This window comes from Mauremys mutica, chromosome 5 (genome assembly GCF_020497125.1).
Source record: "Mauremys mutica isolate MM-2020 ecotype Southern chromosome 5, ASM2049712v1, whole genome shotgun sequence".
Lineage (NCBI taxonomy): Eukaryota > Metazoa > Chordata > Testudines > Geoemydidae > Mauremys > Mauremys mutica.
Genome location: NC_059076.1, coordinates 19,057,545 through 19,074,662, shown reverse-complemented (window position 1 = coordinate 19,074,662; position 17,118 = coordinate 19,057,545). Strand labels below are relative to the sequence as shown.

Genomic DNA, 17,118 nt, shown 5'->3' with positions numbered 1-17,118 from the left:
AAGCTGCTTAGGGACATCCAAACCTGCTAGGTGGGTTTGAAAACAAACAACTTTAGCTATCGCTGAGCATCCCAAAATATCTAGATATTTACACAAGCAGCAGTTTGACGTTAACTGCGGCACCATTAGCCACACCCCTTGCACCTCCGTAGCTCACCAGGAGTAAAGCCAGTAGTGTTGAAACAGTACATCATTAAGGGACTGTCTTCAGAGGCACTGAGCGCCTGTAACTCTCACTAACTTCAAATGGAGCTGTAGGTGCTCAGTATGTCTGAAAACTAGGCCCTAAATCCATGCACAGAGTAAGAGATGAAAATCATTCCTTCTTGAATTGACACCTATGGAAGGGGTCCAGAAAATTCAGCTCGTGCTCCTCAAGAGGAAGGACTTACGGGGTCTATGGAGGAGGCGCATGGAAGGTTCTAAAGTTATAGGCATAATTTTGCAGACTTTGGGCCAAACTGATCATCACATTTTGATGAAGGCAATTTTTCCATTACCAATTTTGCCCATGCCAAAAAACAATCCAGTCTTGCATATGAACTCTGTATTGTCATGAGAAAATTGACTGCTGTGGGTTAATCACCTCACTACCTGCTGTCTGTGTGCAAAAGCGGTTTCAATTCCAGAGGTTTTGCATATGCAGAAACACGGCGAGGAAATGTTTATGTGCAAATACATAGGCACACAGCATTGTGCTTACTATGTTAGAGATCACTTCTATAACCCTAAGTGAAAATGTCCTACTAATCTTCCTTTACTTTGTTCTGGCAGCAAAGAGGGGACTTAAAGTGAATGTAAATGTAATTCACCTCCACTCTCTAAGGCTCTCTTACATTGTCAGAATGGTGGAAAGTGGACTAAGTGCAAATGAGAATCAGGCTATAACTGTTTTGGGATGGGAATAGAATCATAGAATATCAGGGCTGGACGGGACCTCAGGAGGTCATCCAGTCCAACCCCCTGCTCAAAGCAGGACCAATCCCCAGACAGGCAGATATTTGCCCCAGGTCCCCTCAAGGATTAAACTCACAACCCTGGGTTTAGCAGGCCAATGCTCAAACTACTTAGCTATCCCTCCCCGCTAAAAAAAAGAAGAAAGAAACCAGAAAAGGAGTCTGTAATCCACTTTTCTGAAGTAAATCCAGCAAGAAGTCATAGCTTTAGCTAAGAATTTATTCTCCTGTCACTTTAAATCAGGCCCATCACAGAACAGCATTTTTACCTTGTTGTCTATGCTCATATCCCATGGAGCATGAATTCTTTTGTGGGAGAGAAGGTGGACTATGGAAGGGGGGAAAGCTGGAGCTGCCACTAGAACTGTAATTGAAGAAAGCCTGGTGTTCGTTCATTGACTGGCAATAGTATTTCATTGAGGACAAACGTTATCCTTTGTACACAGTAATGCCAACATACAGCTAACAAGCACTGCGGCTTCCGTGAGTATAAAGCATTTGGAACTAGGTGGATCTTCTAATAAAGCCGATGACAGTATTAATCCTAAATACAGCAAGGGATGCACATAAACGTACAGCTCCAATGCACAAGATACCAGAGAAATGATACCAGATATAAATGATACCAGAGAAAGATAGTCATTTCTCCTCTGATGATATAACTGCCCCTCTGCACACACAGCTATGAGCGTAGAGTGTCAGCCTAGAATCTCTCTTTTTTGTGTGATTTAATGTATAGTTACAGAATCAATTCAGGGTGAGTTGTAATGGTGTCAAGCTCTGCCTAACATGCATAGTGTACTGTAGATCATTCATTCCTGCTCCCTTGCAGCTGTGCTATGTCCTACACAGCTCATTTCTAGGACTCCTGGAGTCCTGACAATACACAGGGTCTCCAATATCTCTTTACTAGCAAGAGTGATGTTTCACTTCTTTGCCAAAATAATTGGATGTATCTATTCACTTGCTCATTTTAGAGCATGGGACATGCTCTTAGACGGCCCAGCGGGTGAGGGACAGACCACTCACATAAGCCCCAGTCCTGCAAGGAGCTCTTTGCAGGGAGACACCAGGTGCCTGGGGCTCTCCTGCATGTCTGACATGCCACAATTCTGTGTATAGGTTTTATTATTTTAATACCGTGTTCAGCTATGCCATTACAGCTTCATCACAGGGCAGACGGCTGGCTCCTCCTACCTGTTTGCCTGGATTTGCTTTTCCTAAAAGCACTAACGGTCAAATTACCCAATGGGTCTCAAGTTGGATCCTAAATTTGCTCCTGCAACTATTTTCACATATAAGTGATTTGTATTTGCAAAGTGGCAGGCAAAAAATGCAGATGAGATGTTAGAAGCTGGTTTTGAAGATGTAGCCCTAAAAACTTGGGCCAAAATGTCCAGAACTGGGTGCCTAAAAGATTAATAGTTGGGCACCTGTATCAAACTGGCCTCAGCATCTCTGAGAAGCAAATCCCTTTGGCTGAGGTGCCCAACTATGGATTTAGAGACGTAGCATTAAGCAGACACGTTTGAAACTTTTGACCCCAGTCTAAAAATAATTTCAGTTTTTAGCTGCAGCTATAGAAAAATAATGATACTGCTTGTACTTGATATTATATTCACACTTTCTCCCCTGGAGTGAAGTATAATGATCAGGCAAAATAATATCCAGGGGAAAGGTATTAACTTAAAGCCAAGGCAGAAGAAAAGCAGAATCTTTACTATCTCGGCAAGACCAAACTCAATGGGGAACCTGCGATGTTTTTCTGACAATTATTACTGGTAGCTTTGCTGAGTCCTAATGACTAACACCACTTATCACAGTCATGTGATGTATGTCCTGTTTACGGGGAAATGTATAAGTACAGCTACTTTAATGAAAAAAATGTAAGCACCAAAAAAGTATTGTTTGTATATAATTTTGCATGTAGGTAGTACTTCGATCAACTAGAGAACACACTATGCTACAGTTCTTTTTTCATGTCCAAGGGGATTCTATTGTTATTGAAATGTAACATGATCTGGAGGATTAGTATGCGGGACCAGGAGCCAGAAATGTGTGGGTTCTATTCCCAGGTCTGGCACTCACACACCTCTGGTAAAAAATTCAAAAGCACTTAAGTCACTTTGGAACCTGATTCCCTTAAAAAGGCACCCAAGTCCCTTTTGAAAATGGGACTTAGGCATTTTTGATCATTGTATCCCTTATGTGTCAGTTTTCCCATCTGTAAAAAAGGGGATAACACCACTCATTTGCCTATATCACTTGAGTGTAACATTCATACCCTGTATTTACACAAACCTTAAAGCTTTAGGTATGATTATTTATTAAATAAAATCAGGCCTTCCAGGAGACAAAGTAACAGCTGTAAATCCTCCATGCACGTTAATCAAAGACCTTGTAGCCTAGTGGACAAAATATCTGCTACAATGCATCAGTGTTGAACTCCAATCCTGTTACGGGTGTATTTTTCATTTAAAATTAACATCAAAGGATTTCTTTCTCCACCAATGCTACCATAATTAGTAGCAAAATTAATGAGATAATGTTTGTAAAGCTCCTTAGAGGTGCAAAGCACTGTATAAGTGCCAAGTATTACTATTGTTATGAATTAATTCTTAGCACCTTTCTAGAGCAAAAAAAGAAAGGATCTGTAAGTGAACTGAATGTTTAAAGCCCATATTAGGAGACGAACATTACAGCATATAAAGGTGATTTTTATTAATAAAAGTCACTTATAGAGTACCATAAATGCACAAATCCCTTTACAAACAGCCCCTTATGGGATTATAAACTAGATCCTCACAGGCTGGTCCTCAGATCTGTGCAGAGTCCCACCGAAGCCAATGGAGCTCTGCATGGGGGAGAGGAACGGCCCATGTGGACCCAATTTCAGGGTCAGAACCATAATCCCATTGGCTCTGCATGGCCAGAGAGGTCCATGCTAACAGTTTGGATTGAAGGATCAGCGTCACAGAGTGCAACCCACTCTCAGTCCTTCAGTGTCTACAAGCAGAGAGACAAGACAAAACAAACCGAAGGCCTAGGAGCACAGCTCAGATGCAGCAGGGTTTGGAGAGTACGGGTGAGAAGAACAGGGTAAAAAAACAACTCCACGAACTGGGCTTTAAGGAGGGACTGAAAGGAGGAGAAAGAGAGTACTACGTAATCATATACAGAGAGACTGTTCTAAATTTAGGAGCATCCTGTAAACTCAAGCCAAGAGTGGAAGAAGGACAAAGGATGTATGAAGACCAGAGATGGGAAACGAAGATACTTGAACCTGTTTTGCAGTCACCACAGCCAGCCACCAGTAGGTTAATTTAACCCTTTAAAAAGCTAATCCTCTCTTAACATGACTGTTTTGAATGGATGATGCAGTTTTATGTGGCCAAACTGTGCTTGTTCTAGCTTGGCTTTTTCTCTGTTCTTTAACATGAAAAAGTTGAGCCTGGTATTAAGCACATAAAACCTCAGTACCATGATCTGATACATGTGATGTAGGACAGCATTCCACTGGATCACAACCTGGGCTTAATTCTGATGCACTCTGACTGTGGAGATGGGAAGCACACAACAGCTGTGCATCTCCCCCCCACCCCCTTCTATTTCATAGGACTGTATGAACATATTCAGTCCATCCATAAAATGCCAGTAGATGCTGGATCCTGTGCTATGATATACAGAACTCAAAGCAGGACACCTGTTTGGTGGCATTTCTAGAATTAGTAGGTTGGGGAGATAAGTGGCTTGGGGGGTGGGAGGGATGAAGCCTGGCTGGGGCCATTATTATTAGCTCAGGATTCAAACTTGCAATTCTTCTCATCTTGTAGAAAATCTACATGATTTTTATTCACTGATACCCATCCTTCTGGCCCCCCTCTCCCCCCCCCCCCACTTTCTACTTTCAGGAGAAGTTGGTAAAATACACTTCTAGGGTTCACCAGCTTTCACAATGGAGCCTGCTCTGGGTCCAGGCCATGACTGGCACGTGACAATGGTATCTTCGCTCTAGGGAACCTGGATACCATAAGCAGGGGGAAATTAGCTTCCAGTTCTGCTGAGAATGACATATTGACAAAGTACTTGGGCCAAGTTATGTATGACAGCATTGAGCAGCACACGCAGTCGTCGTATTCTCTAACCAAACAAGAATGCATGAGGGGATGGATTTACTTCACATGCGGCTCTCAACCAGAGTCCTGAAGAAAAACTGGTATCAGATGTCTCAGAGGAAGACTACTGGGCCACATTGTCAAAACCAGAGTCAGAATTCAGAGCAATCAGCCAGTCGCTGCCAAGCAAGGAAACTTGGCAGCTTAATAGCGCTGCTTTCATTTTACATTTCCACTCCAATTAGTTGACAATACAAGGCAACAGGCAGAATAAATCAAAACCTAAAGAAAGTTGAGAAACTTATATGTGGTTTGGGGAGAGATGCATTAATGGAACAATAAAGAGATGAAAAGAATTCAAAGAAGTATAAATGACCCCTAGTACAATTCAGGTTGGGGTTTTTTTTAAAAACCAATTCTATGAAAGAAACGTTACCACTGCTGAACATATTTTCAAAACCAGCCTGTGTGCATGAAAAAGCAGGACCTGCTAAGCGAGGTTTGCCACTATTTTGAAGCGTCACACATATGATATCAGAATGGCCTGAATGAGCTTTATTGCAGCACACTGGTGAGCAGATCGATTTGTGCATGTCTTGGTCTAATTGAAATCTGTGGCAGAACTCCCAGGGTACGTTCATGCAGCATTTTGGAACAAGGTCAGTGGCAGAACCAAGAACAGAACCCAGGTCTCCCACATCCCAGTCCTGAATCCCTATGGGCTATCAGTAAAATTTTGTAAACTACTGTAACCCCGCAGACTTGCTCCAAGATTTAGGCACCTAAGTCACCTAGGCACTTTTGTAACTTTTTATCCTATATCTCATATAGGCACACAAAGTGAGGTCTGCAAAGCTCCCTAGGGGATTTACATGTGCAATTTCCACTAACTGGGTGTCCAAATCCCTTGGAAGGATTTGAAAATTTCAGCCAAAAAGTACATTTATGTTTTCAGTCTGAACACCAGCTGAGGCTGCACGGGCAAACACCACAAGCTGGGAAAACCGCAGGCATGTGTGAGCGTGCATGCTTGTGTGTGGCACAATTAGATTGCTGAAATGGTATCCAAGGCCTTCCCTTTCCTTTTCGGAGTGTCTACCACATTTTGCATTTGATCTCTCCTACGATGAGTAAGGCTACCATTTTGTCATGGATATTTTCAGTAAAAGTCAGGCACGGGTCATGGGCAATAAACAAAAAATCACGGTAGCCTTGACCTGTCCCTGAGTTTTACTAAAAACATCCCTGACGAAATGGGGAGGGAGGAGGGTCCAGCACCCTGCCCCCCGTCTCCCGCAGGGACCCCATTGCCCGGTGGCTGGGAGGGGGCCCCCCACCGCCCTACGGGGCTGGGAGCTGCAGGGGGGCTCCACCCCTGCCCACAGCCACTGAGCTGCTCCGGGGTCCCATGGCTGCTCACAGCAGCTGAGCCACTCCAGGGGGGGACCCCTGCCAGCAGCAGCAGCTGGGCAGCTCAGGGGTTGCCGCCAACAGCAGCATTTGCGGGGGCTCCCGTCACCCATGGAAGCTGGGCTGCTGCAGGGTCCCCAGCTGCCAGCAGCGGCTAATCAACTGCGGGGCCCCCCAATATCACAGGGGTCCCTGGAAGTCACGGATTCCATGACTTCTGCAACCTCTGTGACATGATCTTAGCCTTAACGATGAGCAATCATTTTATGCTGCTTTATTACTGTATTGTAAAATCAGGAACTTAATGTGGGTATTCAACCTCAACCAAGGGAAGAAGGCAAAGAAGGGGCAGCATTTAAGGTTCACCTCCCCCCATTTAAGCGGCAGGGTCCGGCTGCATAAACCAGTGGCATTTCCTCTCTCCGCCATGCAGGCGATGCGGAGGAAGAGGAGCATTGCTAATTCCCTAAAAGAGCAGCAAGCTCTGAGTAAATGCCTGAGAGAAGCACTTAAGAGTTGAGACTGTTTCCCAGGCAGACGGGTTACTGAAAGGCCACTGGAGCCCCGAGGTACAAAATATTCATCCTGATGCAAAAGGGGGAAGCCTCTTACATCCAGTTTTATTAATCTGGCAAACCGCTCCTTTGACCTGACTGTCGTGAGAAAGCCGTGGTGCACAGAACGAGCGTGAAACCATTACCTATAAATGGACAATGACACTACAGAGACAATTTAGACTCAGACTTTAAAACCAGAAAGGCCCCTCAGATCATCGAGTCTGACCTCCTGCATGACCCATCTCGTACAAAATACATATTAATTATGCCATAGTTATATCATCATAATATCACTGTGAAGAATATGGGGTGCAGTGTCCCACTGTCCTTGGGGAAAATTCCTTCCTGACCCCAAATATGGCAATCAGTTAAGACCCTGAGCACGTGGGCAAGACCCACCACCCAGATACCAGGAAAGAATTCTCTGTAGTAACTCAGAGCCCTCCCCATCTACTGCCCCATCACCGGCTTTTGGGGATATTTGCTACTAGCAGTCGCGGATCGGCTACCCGCCATTGTAGGCAGTCTCATCATACCATCCCCTCCATAAACTTATCAAGCTCCGTCTTGAAGCCAGTTAGGTTTTTTTGCCTCCACTGCTCCCCTTGGAAAGCTGTACCAGAACTTCACTCCTCTGATGGTTAGAAACCGTCACCTAATTTCAAGCCTAAACTTGTTGATGGCCAGTTTATATCCATTTGTTCTTGTGTCAACATTGTACTCAACAAAAAACTCCTCTGATGTATTTATAGAGAGCAATCATATCTTCCCTCAGCCTTCATTTGGTTAGGCTAAACAAACCAAGCTCTTTGAATCTCCCTTCCAAAGGTAGGTTTTCCATTACTCAGGCCATCCTAGTAGCCCTTCTCTACATCTGTTCCAGTTTGAATTAATCTTCTAAAACATGAGAGACCAAAATTGCACACAGTATTCCAGATGAGGTCTCAACAGTACCTTGTACAATGGTACTAACACCTCCCTATCTCTACTGAAAATTCCTCATCTGATGCATCCTAGGATCACAATAGCCTTTTCACGACCACATCATATTAACTACTCACAGTCTTCCTGTGATAAGTCAGTCCACCCAGGGCTGTCTCCTCCTCTGTCACTTCCAGCTGATAAGTCCTCAGCTTATAGCAGAAATTCTTGTTGCTAATTCCTACGTGCATGATGTTGTATTTTGTTCTATTAAATTTTAGCAGTTTTCAAGTATGATATTTCAAGTATTGTATAATATTCCGGTCCTCTTCTGTACTGGCAATACCTCCCAACTTCGGGTCATCTGCAAATTTTATTAGCACACTCCCACATTTGTGCCAAGCTCATTAATAAAAAATTTACCAATTCATGTGGCAAGTGTTGTTATATATAAGCTCTATGAATGGCTATGGCACATGTACAGAGGACTCAGCCACACATGAACAGCTTAGTAAAATATATCCTTGTATGTCCAAGTGCACTGAGATCGATTCCTTTGTCCAAAAATTGAGCAAAGCTAAATCTGCCAGAACGTTTGCAAGCAAAATTGGATTTCAAAGGTTATGGAATTGCAGACAGCTACTGTACACTGAACCATCACTTGAAAAACCTTTGCAGACTTGAAATTGGCTATAAAGTTGACTTAACCCGGTGCATAAATTAGACTTGAAGGACCGGGGAAAACCTGCAGAGCAGTGCCAGTCTGCACATTCTACAAGAACACATTGGCCTTCTTTGGACTATTAATTCGTATTTCAGAAGAAACCATTCAAGTCCCAGCGTGGATATACCAAAGGATGAAACAATATTCCCAACAGGACAGATAACTTTAAATGAATCTGTCACACTGTAGAAAAGCAGGCAATGGCAGGACAAAAGCCTGAATGTCTCCTGAATTTAGCCGAGGCAAAATGACCAAGATAGGCTAAGCCTTTTATTCCATCTCTAACGAAAAACATCAGGGCATTAAAATCACCGCAGCTGCAGCCAGCTGAGTCGGCTCAAACGGAAAATACCTTTCTGCACGAGCCATTGGTTGATGCACCTCCAACATACCGTACTGTTTGAAGAGTGACAAAGAAAGCAGGGGATGACAAACAGCAGGATTATTTCTGCAGACCACCTTAACCTTAACCTATATGGAGGTATATTTTCAAAGTGCTAAGCAAGGAGTTATGTGTCCCAAATCCCATTATCACTAATGGGAATCCAAGCACACAGGTCTGTGAAAATACAGCACTTTATATCCATACCTTTAACCTGAGCTCCCTATGTAGCAGAATAAATTGGGTCTCTTGGTTTTTTACAAGTAAAAAAAAAAAATGCCCTGCAAGAATCTTGCAGAAACACTTCATTACTGAATGAAAATGATTTGGAGGCCTGCAGAAAATGGGCTTTCACGGGCCACCTTAGTGCACTCCAGTATTGTTTCCATAGCCCTCTGATCATCAGTAGCTGTCAGGATTTAACTAGGTTATAATTTTATGGCCAAACAAATTGAAATAAATGGCAGCAAAAGGTATGTAACAGCTTGGTATATTACTTGAATATACAGTCAGTGTTGCCATCTACTATAAATGAGTACATTAATTGGTCTTGGCGCCAGCAGACTATTGGCGCCAAAACAAAATTATCCTTAAAAAAAAAAATCCGTAACTTTGAATGATGGCCTGCTCTTTTTCAGATGGAGAAAGGTGTCTTGGCACTTCCCTGATGGTCACAGTATAACTGATATCTACTCCCTGACATGCACACTGGAAGGCCACAAATCTACCGAGTTGTATGGTGCCAGACATTAATGATAAATGGTATTAAAGAATAACTTAGCAACACTACAGGTTTAAAGACCCTTTCTGAGCTTTTAACTAAGGGTCTTATTTCCCCTGCTGAGTCATAGGGATGTGTGACATGTGCCTCAGGTGGCTGTGTTCATAGAGTATCAGGGTTGGAAGGGACCTCAGGAGGTCATCTAGTCCCACCCCCTGCTCAAAGCAGGACCAATCCCCAGACAGATTTTTGCCCCTGATCCCTAAATGGCCCCCCTCAAGGATGGAACTCACAACCCCGGGTTTAATGCTCAAACCACTGAGCTATCCCCCCCAGCAGTTGTGCACTGATCCAGACTCCCAGAGGTATCACTGGCCTAAAGCTACCTGAACCCCCACATTACATGGCCTGAAGTCTCAGAGGCGCTGCTCCCTGAAAAACACAGCCTATTCTGTGTCCCTTCTTTACCCATCACCCTACTGCGGCTGTGCAGGATCAGGAATTAAGTCCGACAGCTATAGGAAATCCTTGTCTGTCTCCAGTGAGGAAGCAGGGATGGGTTCAAGGAGGGTTTTTTGTCTACGTACATAGAAAGGCAGTTGGGCAGAAGGAGATGAATGCCCCCCCCCAAACTCTAAACAATGATCAGTCAGGAGTTTCTGCACTTACCTGAGAAGAGATGGGAGCGTCTATCAGCCCCCAACTCCTTCACAGCTGCTGTAATTCCCACCCCTTCCTGATCGTATAACTATATACGTGTCATCCCTCAGTCCCGGCTACGTGAATGGAACGTTACTAAGTGAGAAAATACAGGCCCCTCTCTCTGTCTCCCTCTTCTGGTCACTGAGCACTCTAAACGCCCTGAAGTGAAAGCTGATATTTATATCACAGGCTGGGAGCTGCTTATCTACCAGCCCCTTGTGTGACTAGCCCCAAGTCACCGAGGGGGAGATTTTCAAAAGCATCTAAGTGAGTTAGAAGCTCAAGTCCCGTTGAAAGTCAGCTCAAGTCATCCAGCAAGAAATCTTATTTTACATGACTAAATAGTGAAGGGGCATAGGCATAGGGCACATGGCAGTGCTGTACTCTGATTCAACACAGACAATTAAGCTTGGGATGCGGAGACACCATGAGGGCAAGGCAGGAAAGTCTGTGGTTTTGTGTTCTGCAAAAAAGCTGGTTTTGGGGTTTGTTTGTTTTTTTTTAAGTGAGAGAACAAATGTTCCATAATTATCTGGCCATAAAATCCCACATGGAGACAGGACACCTGTAGTGTTTACCAAGAGGTAACTAGGTGAGGTCAGCACTCTACCCCCACACAGAGTCAACCTCACCTACCTTACCGCGCAGTAAAACTAAGGTGCCTTGTCCCCATGATGTTTTCACAGTGAGACAGCTAATGCTTCTTAGTTAGCCCACAGTAAAAAAACACATAGTCAACAGAGAAGCCCCATATGATTTGTTCATCACTTGGGGAAGAGGGATATTTACATGCCAACTGGCCATTTTCAGCAAGGAAGAAGACGTTGTGTGAGGAAGATGGAAAATTGTGTGAGCGACACTGATTGTTGACTCGATGAGAGAAATGTCTATATCATATTGAATCAAAATGATTCAATGGAAAAAAAATTAAATATTGGTTGGTCCAGAAGTCACCTGGAGAGAAGAACTTCGCACTTCAAAGAAAATAATGGATAGGACACTGCAAATGTGTGGGGGGGAAGGTTTTCTGATAATGTGGAATTGGAGCTCTGAGACACTGGCATGCAAAGACAGAAGGACTCTGAAAAGTTGAACCAAAAGAGGTGCTGATATTTTCAGACCAGCCTATGGACATAAACAGGCATCTTCCGCTGTGTAGTACAAAGGAATAGGAAAGTGTCTCTTTGAACAGTCGGTGAACCTTCTAGAGGTGCTCCCTGTGGTCTATGCTTTAGAAGCAGCTGGAAACCAGTCAGAGAAGCAGTTTATATGAAGCTAGGCCTTCCATGTTTGGGTATAAATTAGCAAACGTTTATTTGGGACCCAATGTGCCAGTTTGATTTCTTCATACTGATCTCGTTGTGTAAAAAGCAAAAGAAACATATGTCTAAATCCCACAGACAGCTTTGAAAATCCCAACTAGGGTCTCTAAAGGGTGAAAATTTTGGTTTCTGAATTACCTCTACTGCAACTAAAAAGACTTGAGACCTACTTTGCCAAGACCAAATGCTAACTTAAGTCTAAGTATATTTTGTATCATTTAACTTCAGTTTAATTTGATTTTTCTCTCGGTTTTACAACTAGCTTAGTTTTGGACTTAGGCTGCTGTTGGGAAATTCACTGTGATCTGTTCTCAACCAGGAAGAACGTGAACTGCTGATGTCTGTCAACATTCAAACGTGGGACACACGGGTAAAGGGGGGGGGGGGGCGGAGGAACTGCCCATTCCCAATAGGTGTTGCCACAAATGCTGGATGAATTCAGTAAGGCCAGGTCTACACTACTCGCCGGATTGGCGGGTAGTAATTGATCTATCGGGGATTGATTTATCGTGTCTCGTCTAGATCCCCGAATCGACGCCCATACTCCACCTCAGCAATAGGAGTAAGCAGAGTCAACGGGGGAGCCACGGCGGTCGACTTGCTGTCGTGAGGATGGCCAGGTAAGTCGAACTAAGATACTTCGACTTCAGCTACACGAATAGCGTAGCTGAAGTTGCGTATCTTAGATCGACCCCACTCCTCCTCCCCCCAGTGTAGACCAGCCCTACTCGTAGCGAAAGAGCAGTAAGCACTAAGAACAAAAGCAATAGGAAACTGTCGGTAATCCCTGGATAAAGAGAGCTACATGCAAAGTACTACAGAAGCAGAATTATTACCCATCACATACCATGTCTAACAACAGAACAAATCTGTTGGCCCAGATAAGTGTAGAAAGACGATTGCCCCAAATGGTCAATCTAGAGACACTAAATAGTGCATAATGTAACAGCTAATCTATTCAATGTCCATCGAAAAAGGAAATTGGTGCTCAAGGGAAATAATGGGGCGATACCATCTTATAGTAGGTTAATATCCGCACTCTCTGAGAACATGTGAACCACATTGACTGCCTTCAGCAATGCATTTTTTCTTGTTAATATTTGATTTAGGGACTACATTTGTCCAGCCATTATCTGTATTATCAGCACATTCTGCTGTCTTGAAAGCTTCCAGAGCAACATCACTCACAAACATTTCACCTTGAAATATGCCAGAACCTTTTTCTCCCCTCTCCCTGTCTGCTTTTGAAAAATGTGCAATTTCTAAGGTAGTGACTCATATTTTAAAGATGAGCCCTCCCATTGTAATTTCAATTTGTGGCTATCAGTGAGATTTTTTTTTAACTGCTTGCATGAAAGAAAAGAAAGGTTCCCCTGTCTTTTCCCTAGATATGTTGTATATAATCTCCTCCAATGTACATACAGCAAGGAGAGAAACAATTCCAAAGACGTGTCTTTTGCACTTGGGACAGTGATCCATTCGGAGCGCTGTACAACAGCTCTTGCAGCATAGATGGAAGAGGTAGAGAAGAAGCTGAGTGAAACAACATGTTCCCTACGGCTCACTTGGATACACAGCCACCAAAAAGGATGCTCAGTTTTTATAGTGACAAGAAAATGCATCTGATGTCAAATAAGTGAGGGGAAGCAATGCTGTGCGTTATCTCCCAGTCCAATGAAAGAATTCTTTCCATGATGTAAATGTTTCCTTGGCAGTTTTGGTGTTTTAATCTCCTTCTGTAAATCTGTGCTTGCTGCTGCCTGTGAAATTAAAGGCAGTTTTGCCACCAACTGTAATGCAATCCAGAACAGGCTCCAGTGGGTGATTTTTAATGCAGGTTTTATCCTCTCTAGTCTGCAACTCTTTCCTTAATCTTTGCTGATTATTCAGTTTTGATTAAACTTCTCTGGTGCCCTCATGCTTTTGCTTCGTATCAGCACATTTAAATATTTTGTCAAACGTCAGGACTAAAGATCTGTGCATAAGGATTTGAAGGGTAAGATGCAATAATAGGGGAACTGACGGAGTCTGCCTTTGTCAGCGGAAGCGAATGAATAAGATTTCACTTACAATTTTACTGCATACTGTTCCCTTAACAGAAACTCTATGAGCTCTAACACAATCTTTGCTGCCGTCTCCTGCGACACAACACTTGCCACGTCTCTGCAACAGGGAAGCTGACCTACTGCCACCACCAGGAAAATTGCGAACTGATAAAATGCCAGTGGTACTCTGTTATTTCTCTGTAAATTACAATGTTTAACTATCAAAGTGGCATATCTGCGAAGTACAAATATTTGAATACCTGCTAAAAATCCAGAGTGTGGTCATGATGTGAGGCCATGACTGGGGCCAGCTTAGCTAACCAAAGGGAACAGCTTAATGGGCAGGGCAGCAGATTTGAATAGCAAGACTAACTAGAATCACAGGTTTGAAACCGTACAGGAATGAGTCCGCCTTCGGCCTTTTCAGGTATATAAGCAGGTCTATACAGTCTGCTGCATGCAGTATGCTCGGGAGGAGACCTGAACTATGGCTAGTCTGTGAAGGATGAAGATCCTATGGCTCCAAAGGACAGGAGTCATGCAAATTCTTAACACTGCCGTCAGTCTGCCTCAACTTCAGCGCCTTCCTATAGGAGTGAGAGAGAGGCTCCATTCCTATTCCTGAACCGGGATGTTGAACACCAAAACGGGTGGCAGCTGTTTCATGATGTGGCCACAAAAGAACTGGACCAATAACACCAGTTCAGTCCAAACAAGCTACAAAACAGCCATCAGGCGGCATTCAACTTTCAGGCACTACTGCCTGATGCTGGAGCTGAATTAGTGAAAGGCTCCTGCTAGATCCACTGGCACTAACCATGTAAGGAGAAACAAATCTTTAGAGACCAAGGCTCTGAACGTCCAATTATGGATCCCGATCCAAAATTCTGGTACTGAGGCTCATCTCTAGCCAACAGCAAATACACACATGGGGTAACGCCTTTGAGGTACTGAGCACATTTACCAGGATCAGTTTCTAAAAGTGACAGATGTTCTTCACTGACGATACTGCTGACAATGCCAACGCAGAATTTGTGCCCTGTCACGAGCTCAGGAGTGATGGAAGAATGAGATAGAAGGAGGGCAAATATGACTTAGAAGAAGTGTGAATTGTAACTATCGCTGTGTGTAATTTTCACTTGGCTTCAGGTGTCTTGGCAAAACAAAACACAGTTCAGCAAAATCTTTTGGTGAATTTCCTTTACCAAATCTGAGTTTTGCAGCGTGTTGCAAGGCTGCCTAATTAAATGTTTGAGTCAGACTGGCTAGCTGCCATAAAGAATCATTTTATATCAATAAATGACAATATTCAATGGCGTATGAATCATTGATTCATACATACTGGTGCTGGAAGAAACCATGTAGTTCATTCAGTCACAATCACTAGGTAACAGGTCACTGAAGGGAGAATTCTATTTATTTAAAATAGAAATGCTCTAATTTTATCCAAAGGGTATTTTTTAAATGCATAAAATGTAATTCTTGGCAGATTCTTTGCTGCAGTAGTTCTATTAACCACCCTTCCAAACTTTATAGCATCAGAGGGATGAATAATTCAGACGTGTTCTAAAAAATAAAACCTGCACTTAACTCATCTACCCAATTTGCTTTCCTTCTTGGAATTTTTTTTCTCTAAAAAAGGCAATTTTATGCAACTCGACTTTTGAAAAACAGAAGCAAGACGAGAGCCAAAGATCAGTGTGTGTCCACATCAATGGCTAGATGCTAGACCATGAACAGGGATTCTTTAGTACTTTGGTCACAATCAATCAGGGGTAAAAGCTAGTAAAGGATTTATAAAGCAAGTGCATCACAGTGACTAGGACAGCATTTACCCAAGCTTTTGAAAACAGACCAAATGGTCACTAAATCTTACATTTAAAGAGTTTAATTTCAAATTACTTTATTTCTCTAGTGTATTGTTATCAGGCACTGTTTCTATGAAATGTTTAACATGGGACACACACACAGACACCGCCAAGGCATGGATGGAGGAGGACACTGATCTTTCCCTCCATCCCCAGACATTACAAGAAAGGGGTGACTATTATCTAACGTAACACCTGAAAAATTGCATTTATTAAACTCCTGCTGGAGCCATTTTAATTTTGTCTCCTCAACAGGTTTAAATGAATCTTAGCTAACATCTTTTTCAAAACGTATCTTTTGGGTACATAAAGCTTCAGACATCAATGTCTACACACATTCTGAGACAAGAGACTGACAGAGTTTTCGGCACATCGCTTTCAGTGTTGCTGTTGATATCTGCCTGTTTTCATATCGCTCACTGACTGGTGACAGTTAATACCTGCCACGCTACTTCACGCCCGGCTAGGAATAATTGCTTGCCCGTTACAAATTTAATAACGATGCTGTAACATGGTCCGGCTCTCCTTTGTAATTGTCTTCTTTCATTTATTTCGAAGGAAACATGAAACAGATTAACTGCTCTAGAGCTGGGGATTTTTAATTAGTTGTTCCCTCTCGGAGGAGGGAGAATTTTGCAAGAAGGGTCATTTGGCTCAAGTGGTTTTAATGGGGTTTTGGAACCAATTCATAACGCTTTAGAGGAAGATCGGTGCAGTGTTCTGAAGAGGTCTTCAATTCCCCAGGCTCATATCTACTGCGGAGCTAGCTGGGAATAACCATACACTTGACAGCTCTCCCAAACCCATGCCAGTGGGTCATATAGCAATCAACACCGCCCCAGGAACAGAGGGGGGAAAACGCTTCTCTAGTGGGATTATTTATTTAGTCAAATGCATTCACTGCCCCTACCCAGTGCTTCAAGAGGCAAATCCTTCTCCTCTCTCCAAAGCCCTAAGGTGGGGGCTCCCTGGCAGTGAAGCCAGAGCACCCTTGAACAATGGGAAGGACACAGGAAGCGCTGTGGCAGCTTCCTGCACAGGAAGCAGGTTGGGCAGGACAGGGATAGGGCTAAAGGATGCATTTCCTCTTCCCCTCCACCCCCTTCCCATCCCCTTGCTCAGAGAGAGGAGTATTGGGGAGCAGTCCCTGCTCTCCCTCTCCAACCTGGAGTCACAATCAGAGAGGGACGTGTAGGGGAAGAAAGGACAATTCTGCCTCACTCCTTCGATAGCCAACTCTGGGCTGGGACAATCTAGGCCATGAAGGAGCCACTACTGACACATATTAATTTTCATATTTTGAGTTGCTCACTTACTAGCAGTGTCTTATCACAAACAGCCATCACAACACAACCTCTTGGAGTGGTGAGAGATACGATCGGGCAGGTAAACACT

The 17,118-nt window shown here is 43.5% G+C and overlaps 1 protein-coding gene across 1 annotated transcript in view; it reads right to left on the bottom strand.

Moving 5' to 3' along the window:
• Positions 1-17,118, bottom strand: part of FRAS1 (Fraser extracellular matrix complex subunit 1) — a 312,388-nt gene that overhangs the window by 179,465 nt on the left and 115,805 nt on the right. The gene's annotated exons all lie outside the window — the stretch shown is intronic.